This window comes from Brachycentrus maculatus, unplaced genomic scaffold (genome assembly GCF_059751285.1).
Source record: "Brachycentrus maculatus isolate JH-2025_06_01 unplaced genomic scaffold, ASM5975128v1 h1tg000316l, whole genome shotgun sequence".
NCBI classification, from domain to species: domain Eukaryota; kingdom Metazoa; phylum Arthropoda; class Insecta; order Trichoptera; family Brachycentridae; genus Brachycentrus; species Brachycentrus maculatus.
Window position 1 is genome coordinate 237501 of NW_028281065.1, and position 12304 is coordinate 249804.

General features: G+C 31.5%; 1 pseudogene; it reads right to left on the reverse strand.

Moving 5' to 3' along the window:
• Positions 1-7612: 7612 nt before the first annotated feature.
• LOC148304443 (sodium/potassium-transporting ATPase subunit alpha pseudogene) lies at positions 7613-10805 on the reverse strand (annotated as a pseudogene).
• Positions 10806-12304: the final 1499 nt, after the last annotated feature.

Genomic DNA, 12304 nt, shown 5'->3' on the forward strand with positions numbered 1-12304 from the left:
GCCTAAACGGCTCATTATTAGAAATAGGTATAAAATTCTAGTAGAGTGGGTACGAACTGAGAAACTCTGCCTAAAGAGTCCGTGACACTAACCACGGGACCACAACCCGACACACACTTGTCAATGTGCTGAGACATCATCAGAAGATGTACCTCATTTGGTGTTGGAATGTTCAATTTTTGAAAAAGAAAGATTAAATTGGAAATAGAATGTGCTAAAGACGGTATGCAGTATGACAAAAATTTATAAGGTAATAGGAAATAAATATCTATCAGATTTAGTGGTATCTTAGTTTAAAAAATGTTCGTAATGGTCAGCACGTTCGGCTATCGTTCTGGAGGTCCCGAGTTTGATTTCCAGGGGGGGTCAAATAAATATAAGTGTTTTTTTTTCACTATGATATGTATTCAATATTTTCCTGGCCTTTTACCTGAAGCGGAGAGCTGATCAGTTTTCCTTCATGTGATAACCATGAAGGTAATACACTGCGTTTATATGATGCAGGATAGGGGTTTAAAGAAATTATTTGGAAAATATGACAAGACGAATAAGACAAACAAATGAGGTTTGTGACAAATCTTGATTCTTATAAGATCTTGAATCTTTTGGGTCGTTTGTATTATTGTATCATTTTTTTTATTTTTGGGGATTGACCTTTAAATTCTTGTACATAATTGGCAAAGAGAATTTTCTAAGGCAACTAATAAATATTTTAAAAAAAACTGGATTACGGAACATTCGTAAAATTCACGACGGACATACAATCTGTTCAGAACACTGAGGCAACACTTGTTAATAATGTAGCGACAACTAGCATGTCAGCTGTCCAAACTTAAAACACATTAAGGGACATTTTTTTGTAGTACGTTTTTTTTTGCATTTTTATATTGTAGAATCTTCTTAGTACAAAAATGCAAAAAATACGTTCTACAAAAAAAATGTCCCTTACTGTGTTTTGAGTTTGGACAGCCGATGTATCTTAATGTTTTCACCGATATTTTATGCTCGTATTTTGTTTTTTTTTTTATAAATATTTTTTACATATTTTCAAATGTTTTTAGAATACTTTTTTGATAAAATGTGAGTTTTTTATCGTTGTTTATTTAAGGCAACGAATAAATATTTTTTTAAGCTGCTTTTGTTCGATATGATATTATGTGATTAAATTCATCAAAATGCATTTAAATTTAATACTACGAAGAAACCGAAATAAATCGTAAAAGCTCAGATCAGGAGAAGATCTGTGTCCCTCTACATCAATTTCAGCACGTTCCCTACTCTGTTCCTGTGCTCTGTTCAAAGGAACAAGCAAAGATGATTTCCTTTGAGATTTCCCTATACCCACATACGACAATATTACACACGTTTATTCCATTATAATAATGCCGAGATAGGTTGTCCTCGGGATGAGTTTAATATCCATCCAACCTTTTACGGGTGAATTTAATTTTACGAATGTATTTTTTTAAATATGCAATTTTTATACCAAAACGTCCATTGTTCATTTTTTTTAGTACGGTGTAAATGTAATTCATTTGTTTTTAATAAATGTTTTACTTAATAAATACCACTTTTTTCTTAAAATCTACTGTGACACGTGTTTTGATGCATTCCGCATCATTTTCAACCACCGTATGATGATGTTTGAAAATGATGCGGAATGTATCGAAATACGTGTCACAGTAGATTTTAAGAAATAGTGGTATTTACTAAGTAGAACATTAATTAAAAATGGATAGATTTAACCACAAAGTGACTGCCAAATCAATTAATGAAAGCAATACATTTAATTTAGGAAGACTGTTTATAAATATATATTTTTCAAATATAAACCTCCATGAAGTTTTCCATAAAGCAAATGACAAATTAATAAATAAAAGGGTTATTCTACATTCTTAAAGTAATAGAAACTGCTTTACGTCTAGTTTGTATTATGACATGTTGATGAGAACGTCTATAGTTCTCGGAAATAGCCATGTTCATATAAATTAAATCAAAAATGGTCTTATTAACACAAGTGTTTGATTTAAATATTTGAATCATCGTGAAATCAATCGATAAAATAATCTTTTTGAGATGTCAAAATAATCATTTGAACAATAACTCCTTTAATCGTAGATAATACAGATTTGTCAAGTATTTGGACACACTCAAAATGTCAAAAGAATAATTTAAAAAATAACTCCTATAATCGGAGATATTACAGATTTGTCAAGTATTTAGACGCACTCAAAATGTTGTAAATAAATTTTAAATATTTCATATAATCATATTGTAGATTTAGTCATAATGATGTGTCTATCAAAACCTATCAAAAACAATTACAATATTTTTTCTAAATATGACACAGTATATCCTGTATATAATTATTGAACTAGTGAATGTAGAAGAGCACTGCAGAATTTTGTACCTGCGTCATATAGTAAGGGTACGAGAGCTGAAATGAAAGTTAACCATCCATATCTATTATATGATTCGTGTCCAGTTACACGAAGAATGTCACAAACGACATGGTCCGGGAGATAAATCACCGTTGGTTTTTTGTCAAATATATTCTATCATCATAAATTCCTGACATTTTTCAGCCAAAAAATGCCATAAATCATAATCAGAAAACCGTGAAAATGGTACTTCATTCGTTGGTACAGATTTTTTGGATATCCTACCAAAGGTACATGAATTTGCTTTTATTAAATGTTGCCTTGTATTCGCCAGAGACTGAAATAAAACTGTATAAAATCAATATGACTTCAAAAAATATGATTGAGAAATAAATGCTTTAGATTTTTTTTGTTTGTTTTGAAAATCATTATTAACTCGGTGGTATAGTTATATAAAACTCTCCTTATCATGTATCGTTCACTTAGCGTAATACTACTCATTGTGAATTTTGTGTGATATCATGTATAGTTAGCAGTATTACACAATGTGAACGACAAATGGTAAGGAGAGTGTTTAAAAATGTGTTCACAATGTGAGAAAAAAAGTTTTTGTTGATATTTTGTGAAATATTTCATAAATTCAATAAAATAGGAACTTTGTTTTTAACTACATCTATTTTTAATATTCTAACCGGTTTCGACAAACATCTTGTTTTGGAATAATTATTCCAAACAAAATTGTGATTGAAATTATTTGTTTTATTAATTTTAAATATTTTTGTATTGCAACTAGTTTCGACAAACATCTAGTCTTGAAAATCGTTTCAATTATTTCATTAGAAAACAAACAAAAAAGGTGGTTAAAAAGAATGTTTGCATATTATTTATTTACTAAAAATACTTAACTTTTAAGGCTTTTTAAGTCATATTTAGGAGAATGTGAAAATTATTGAAAAACGACTTGACAATACCGTCTGAGAGTATTAGAATTCTGGAAGATTCTGGAGCCCCGGAAAACCACTGTTGACCATTCGGTGTCTGTACTTAGATAAACTTCTTCAGTTGATGATAATTCTACCAGTAACAAATATTTTACTCCTTTTTTATATATGTGGCACATAATTCGTGGAATTCATGTGATTATCTATTAAATTAATACGGTATTGATACGACGAGGGGTTTTATGTATCATTTGGGTCTGAATAAGAATCTTTGAAGAAAACGAAGACATGTGTAACATTTGTAAAAAGTCCAAATAAATGTCTTGCACATTTTGAAAACTGATCGAATAACTTCGAAACCATTTGTTTTGTAATAACTTTTTAATTGAACATTCTGTGTAGTTAAAAATCGTACTTAAATCTTATAGCAATTAAACCATTGAAACGAGTTCTTCAAAAATCTTCGACCGTAAGGAATTGCGCGAAGCGTAGATATTTAGGAAAAAAGTGCTGTTACTGAATATCTTCAAGGGCTATTAAAAAGAAAAGCGTGATTTAAAAATAATAAATTTCATTTTTATAACATAATAAAAATAAAAATAAGACGTTGCAGTAAAATTTGTGTCATTTATTTATTTATGTGTTTTTTACAATAATTACCGAATTATTATAAAGATAAGACTTCATACAAAACCATTGAAAATTGTGTTTAAAAATGGCTTGCAGGCCATACTAAAATACTAAACTATTACTATTGTCCGTTTAGTATTTTAGTCAGTCAGTCAGTAAATACAGAAACCATAAGTACTTAAAATGAGACAGTTCTAAATGCGCAGAGTCACATCGAATTGCAATAAAATTTATAGCAATTTGATATAACAATTTGTGAAAATGTGACAATTTTCAATACAAGTTTAAGTTGATATAGCTGCTAAGAAAAAATGAGATTGGACAGGTCATTTTTAATATCAAGATGAGAAGATTTTCTTACATTCATCAGAAAATCACTTTTCTTATACACATTTTAGGAGATATTGTAAAAAAAATGATTAATCTTATAAATCTGAAACAATATTTTGACTTATGAAATTAATCAATAAATGCTCAGGTAAGGAATTTGAATAACATAAGTGATTGAGCAAGGCTAGAGAAAAAAATCCACGTCATAGATAACAAATATTGTACACTATTTTTTTCCTCCATTAATAAATTTTTAATCGAAATTAATTTTACTTAAGGAATCAATCAATTAAAGCGCAGCTAGGAAGTTTGAAAAACCACAGTCTGAAAGTAGTATGATTTTCAGAAAACTTACCTTCATTGATAACTTTCCATCTTCAAACGCCAATAAAGTTCTTCACCAATGCGAATTAAAAAACTTTTCATTATCCCGTTTTTAAACAAGTGTTCAACGGTTGAGAACAATAGATTCACGAAATAAGCGGCCAATTCAGAAACTTTCATTTCATTATTAGTTTCTCAAAAAATGGAATATTCTTGTACAATATTTTTGAGAACTAGGGACGAACTATGCTTCATTGAAAAAAAAAATGCCAATGAAAAACATATACGCTGAAAAGTTAAAAGAAATGTATTGCAAAAGGTATTAAGTTTCAAATTATTAAAAAATACTCTTACAAATGTAAATAAAGAAATTAAATGAAATAAATGATGTTGGAGTACTTTCGTTATTATTTTTTTGCAATATTATATTTTAAACTTTGTTCCAAATTTTAAACTTTGTTCCAAACAAATTTATGAGGCGAATGTTAGTGGGAAAAGAAGCAGAGGAAGACTGAGAAAAACATGGCACGATCAGGTATGCGAAATACTTGAAAGTGGTCAGGTTAAGAGTCGTAACAATCGGCGGGTATGTATGAGGAGATGCATGAACGTGGAAGAGGCGAAGAATGTTTGCAAGGACAGAGTGGTATGGCGCTTTATTCTCTCTGCCTACCCCTGCGGAAAGCGGCGTGATAGTTAGTTAGTTAGTTAAACTTTGTTCCGTTTTTTTATTTCATTTAATTCTGTGAACTTTTGCACGTTTTTAGATAGATATATTGCCATGAAACCATTATTTGCTATATACAAGTCCATGAAAAAATAAAACAAAAATAACTGTTTTTGAATGAGTGAGACAATAAAAAAAAAATTAATTGGACCCAATTTGAAATTTATAGAAAAACATTAGCATACCTACCCTTCATATCATTTTTCAGTCCAACATGTTTGTTACATACGTATCATTCTCACTTTTTATTTGAAATATGAATTAAACACTTGAAAAAAGTCTAGTAAAAAATACGTTCATTATCTTATACCTAACATAGAGCTGAAAATCAAGCTAAAACGTTTTTGAAAACATATGTTATTGAGTGATAAATTAACGATATAATAAAAGAAAGAAAATCTACCCGTATAATTTCCCACGAGCGATTAGTTAAAATTATATTTCATTAGAAGGTAGTCCTTGTATTCATGGATATCCTTGAACATTTCAAGGTCTTGTTAAATGAGGGGTTGTTGAAAGTTATGCTCGCCATTAAAGTCGTGTGTGTATTATTATATTAAGGGTGTGAAGCGTTTAAGCTGCCTTAATCCAATTTAAGTAAGCAACTGTCGGCGGTTTTTTGAGATGGATTAATTTCTATTTTATCTTGTAAGTTAGCTTACCTTTGTCGTAAACAAAAACAGTTTTAATGTGTTTTGTATCACGTTAAACTGTTTTGCGCGAAGTTTTGTTTGCGTATTACTCTGTCTTAGTTTAATTATGAAATGAAATGTTAGCAGAAGACAAATATTAATAACTCATAGCACTTAAATAAAATAAAAAATATTTTATTTAAGTACTATGGTTAACAATATTGGCAAAAAATAATAGTGCGGTTATAAGGATATATTGTATATACGGTTATAAGGAAATATTTAAGATAATCGCCACAAAAATAAGTAGATACATACATATATATTAGTATTTTAACAAAATCCACGGATGTTTATTTTAAATTCATTTCTAAGCCAGTGAAATGCTCTACGTCACCAAAAATACATCTTCTGTTCAGAAATATATTTTTAATTGTACTATTAATTTAATAACCATTATTTTGAATCTGCTTTTTTAAATATTTATTTTTACTTAATTGACTGTTTATGACAAATTTAAAATTCAATACGAATAAAACATTTCATAAATACATCAAAATAATGTTTTTAATATGGGTTATTGACATCTCAACAACAACAACAACAACAAATAAGCAAGTCTGGGTGCTTACAAGGCTTAGAACCTGTCACAGGCTGATTTAAGTGATCACTTTACACACATGTAATATTTTGCATTCTGCCCTTAATTGACAACCACTACTAAAATTTCAGAGCATTTCGAACCAGAATTATAATAAAAATATATAATAGGAAAAACAAAATATTTTGCTCCTCCTGGAAATTGAACCCGGGATCTCCAGTACGGTAGCCAAACGCACTGACTATCACACTACGCAGGGGGTGAGATATGAAAACCCTGATATCTTAGCAATATCTCAAAAGGTGCGATGCGAACAAAATACTTTTTGCAAATAGGGTTGTAATCCCATGTGTCCTATAAGGGGTTTCAGATTATACAACTTTTTTATACAGCCTCGATTTTACAACTTAGTTTATGCCTTACGCTATTTATTGTCTTAGTCTTAAAATAACTCTCGCTCGCATTTTTTTAAATTACCGAACAAATTAAATCTTTCATGAAAAATAAAACTCTAACATAATTGAAAATCAATTCTTTTCAATTTCATATTTATTTTGTTTTTTTGATATATATATATATATATATATATATATATATATATATATATATATATATATATATATATATATATATATATATATATATATATATATATATATATATATATATATATATATATATATATATATATATATATATATATATATTATATATATATATATATATATATATATATACATATATATATATATATATATATATATATATATATATATATATATATATATATATATATATATATATAGATATATATATATATATATATAAATATATATATGTATACATAACTCATAATTTATTATTTTTTCCATCCAGTATAAAATCAACACACTGGCAGATGTTGATATATATAGTAATTAAAAAAACTAATTTTACTAGACAAACTGTTTTATAGTTATTTTTTTAAGTATATTTTGAAGTAAATTATTAATTATTAACGAAACACAACATTAATCGATGACACAATCATTTATTTTAATTTTATTTACAATACACCACATATGAATGAATTCAGAAAGTTATTCAATTAAAAAAAAAAACGAAAAAATATGTGTTTGAAGTAATCTTCGAAATTGTAACGTAAATATAATATTTCTGACCTAACGAAAGTCAATACATTGTAAACTAGAAATACAATTCCCTTTCGACCCAGCCACCAGGAAACCTCCTTATCAAGTATTTGCGAAGTTCGTCGGCGAATACAATCAAGAAAAAGAACGGCAAAGGGGTCATCCACAGTACCCAAGATATAGGTTGCGTATATAAAACTTCATTAAAGAATGGAACATATAAAATAACACACGTAATGGCAATCTCAAAAACGATACCCGCATTCAACACTTGATTCGTCATTCCTTGAGCAAGAATGGATAATCTTCTTGTCTTACATATTATAAGGTCAGCCACTTGAACTACGACTACAGCGGCGTAATATGTAGATTGGGCAACAGTTTCCAATTTTTTTCTGTCTTCGTATGACCATTCCTGCCCATAAGAGTCCTTAAAATCGTTCACGGATACTGAATTCCATCTTGTTCTGGTAAAAAGGAGATCGTTTGGATAAAATCCATAAGCCGCCATCGCTACAAAATAACTCGCTAATGCGGCAACCGTTTGAATAATTCCAATTTGAAAATACGTCATTTTTATCAAGTTCCAGGTCACCAAGTTATCTCTTTGTATATCCCTGGGAGGTTTCTTCATGATATCTCTTTCCGCTTTTTCGTAAGCCAAGCTGATTGCAGGCCACAAATCTGTTAGAACGTTTATGGCAATTATCAGCAGGGCATGCAGAGGAAGCGGAATCCCGATTGTAGCATAAAGAATGAATGGAACCATTTCAGGGAGATTGGAAGTAAGAGTAAAAGCAATGCTCTTTTTCAAATTGTCGAAAATAAGTCGTCCTTCTTCGACTCCCAAAATAATGGAAGAAAAGTCATCGTCTAACAAGATCATGTCAGCGGCTTGTTTCGATACATCAGTGCCGGTAATTCCCATCGCGATTCCGACATCAGCCTTCTTTAGAGCTGGGGAATCATTAACGCCATCTCCCGTCACTCCAACAACATGTCCAATTCTTTGACACGCTTCTACAATCAACAATTTTTGTTGTGGACTGGTCCTGGCAAAAGTAATTTCATCGACATTTGCAACTATCAAATCCAACTGCAACATTGTCATAGATCTCAAGTCATCGCCTGTAACCACAATGGCTTTGTAATTTAACGGATCTACTGTTTTAACGAACGTTTTAGGATCAGCGTTTGATTTGAAAGCATCATCGTAAGGCGTATTATTTTCCGGCGAAATAATTCCTACTTTTCTAGATATTGCCAGAGCTGTAATAGGATGGTCTCCAGTGACCATAATGACTTTTATACCAGCTGATCGGCATTTGGATATGGCATTTGGGACACTGTATCTAGGTGGATCAATAAGCGATATAAGTCCCAGGAATCGAAGACCAGTCAGAGGAAAATTTGGGGTCTCCGAATCAAAATTGAAACCAACTGGAAAATCTTCTGGAGGAAGATACAAGTCACAATATCCTAAAACTCTCTCACCCATGTTTCCAAGTTCCATGCAAAGTTGTTTAACCTGTCGTAAAATAATGGGTGTCAACTCTTCATTACGTCCACCATTCCATATAGTTGAACAAATTTCAAGTACTATTTCAGGAGCGCCTTTCATGGTTAACAAATGATGATTTGAATTTTCTAAAAGGTGAATAGAAATTTGGTATTTTTTTACAGAATTGAATGGTATTTCGCAAACTTTTGGATTAAAATGACGCATGTTAGTTGCCCTGTGCTCCGATTCCATGTAACGGAGGACAGCGGATTCTGACGCATCGCCTTTAATTTTTCTAATAGAAGCAGGTATACTAGTATCTTCTATAAAAACTGCTCTGAGGCATAAACAAGCAGCTCTGATATACGGATTATCGTCAAACGAAAAATCAAATTCTCCATTCGCGTCGTAGATTTTTAAGTTAAATGATAGATGCGAGACTGACATGCGGTTTTCGGTAAGAGTTCCGGTCTTATCCGAGCAAATACAGGACATTGCTCCTAAAGTTTCGACAGATTGTAATTTTTTAACAAGGCAATTTTTCCTTTTTAGTTTCTGCGCTGTCAACGTCAAGGACGCTGTCAATGTTACTAACAAGCCCTCGGGGACATTGGCGATAATGATGCCGGTTAAATAATAAAATCCTGCTATCCAATTGCTTTGTATTATGGTTACCAAAACGAAAAATATCCCACCCAGTATAACTGCTAAAATGGTGATAATTTTGATAAAGTGTTTAATCTCCAGAGCAATCGGCGTTTCTTCTTTTTCTACACCTGATGCTAGTCCGGCTATACGTCCTATGACCGTTCTTTCCCCCGTTGCTACCACTATCCCGCGCGCTGTACCTTCCGTAATTTGGCATGAAAAAAACGCCAAGTTCTTCGTCTCCAGGGGATTTTCGTGAGTGTAGAAAACAGTCCTCGACTGAGGTTCCGCTTCTCCTGTAATAGATGACATGTCGATACGGAAATTACTCACTTGAATCAGACGCACATCCGCGGGAACCACTTGGCCCGCTGACATTTCGACGACATCGCCAACGACTAAATCTTGGACTGGGAGTTCCTTGTGACGGCCATCACGGATTACATTAGCAGTTTGAGGTATCAAGTCGGAGAATCCTTTCATAACTTGGTAATTTTTAGCCTCTTGAAAAAATGCGAAAAATCCCGTAAATAGAGTTACAGAAATGATAATCGATCCAAGGTACAGATTTTCATTTGAATCTTCAGACTCATCCGCGAAAAACTGCAAGAAGTGTATGCCTATTGAGAGGAATGCAGCACACCACAGCATCATGGGAAACCAGCCAAAAAGGTTAGTCACAAATATTTTAAAAAGCGAAAAGTCAGCCACCCGTTTCAAAGCATTTGGTCCTTCGAGTTTCAAATGCTCAGCTGCTTTGGTCTCAGATAGGCCATTATCTTGGTTTGTATCTAATATTTTTACAAGCTGTCTTACAGTCAGGTGATGGGCAGCAATGTTACTCTCTATCTTCCTTGTCCTGTTGAGTTCTAAAGTACTTCTTCTGCCCTGAACGCTAAGGTATGAGGTAATACTCGGTCGCGACAATCTTCTGGGTCTACTAAAAACGCATTGCGTCATTTGACAAGTGCGTTCTTTAGATTCCCAATCACTGGGATGATTCAATCGAGAATGATGAGACATTTTACTTTGTAAGCAAGAAAATCACTTTATATCACACGACTCGACTTTGACACTTGAAAAAGTGAAAAAAAAAATCCAATTTGTTTTATGCATTCTTATTTTAAATACTTTAGATACTTAATTTGGATTTGAAACGAGGGATTCGGGTAGGAGACATGAAAACTCTTTTTATTTTCAAATTAATCGATTGCAATATTTACAAATAATATCCCAATATCAATAGACCATATTTTTATCGTATATGATTTATAACCAAGCCCGCGGCAATTTCGGAAGTGTTTCTCCAACAAATTTTAACAAAATATTGTTACTTGAAATATTTTAAAGTTACCTGCAATGATGTATCTGTCAATTTACGTAAACGACTTAATGATTATCATATTTTTTAAGGCAAGTGAAAAAAAAATCTGTAATTCATTTAACGATTGATTTCTGCTAACTTACTAACTTCAACGAGATGTCCCAGACTTAGGATAAAAGTAGACAAATTTCAGTGAAAATGTAATCTCCCAGACAAATGTGCGGCAAAACAGTGTTTGATAGGTGTACGAATGAATAAGGAAAGTATGGAAGGCTGAGATAAGCACACTATCGATACAATTACGAATGTTTTTCAAAATGGTTTGGACGAGTGAAACGAATGGATGAGGAAAGAACTGTAAAACAAATTTATGGAGCTATTGTTATTGTTATTAAGAGCAAAAAAGACCGAAAAAAACTTGTCATGATTAAGTATTTCGTATACTTAAAAGTGGTCCAGTTAGGGTATGTACACGGAGATACATGAATGTGGAAGAGTCTAATATTGTTTGCGATAGCTGAGTGTTGCCTCTGTCTACCCCTACCGGGAAGCGGCCTGATGGTTATTTAGTAAGTTAAACTGTATATTGTTTCATATATCGCTAACTCCTTTCAACAACGTCATATATCAAAAATCGTAAATTTTCAGTGGTTCATGTTTTCTGAATGCCCAAAAAATGTACTATATCCCAACAAAAGTGAAATATTTTTGACATAATATTTACTCGCTACAGGGCAGAAAGTGTTGTTTTTGCATTTTGAAGAAAAGGTATTGTTTAATTATTTTTTTAAATATTCTAAATATTTTTCAAATGGAGAAAAAACTTTCAGGTTTTACCTAAAATGATCAGTTGCACAGTAAAGAATTCAATAAGTGGCTTGATATTTATTTTCAATACATTTTACTATATTTTTAAACTTTAAAAACGAGCTCCTGAATAATCAAGTTTATTTATTTAAAACGTTGTTGAAAAGAGTGAGCGATATGTCAGAAGTTTAAAACGTTATTTAATTATTGATTTATCGAATTTATTTATATAAATTTACAGTTTGAGAACCATTAGTATGAGGAATGATTTGAAGTTGCAAGGGTTCCCACATCCGGAGATTCCGGATCCGAAGGAGGAAGTAGAGAG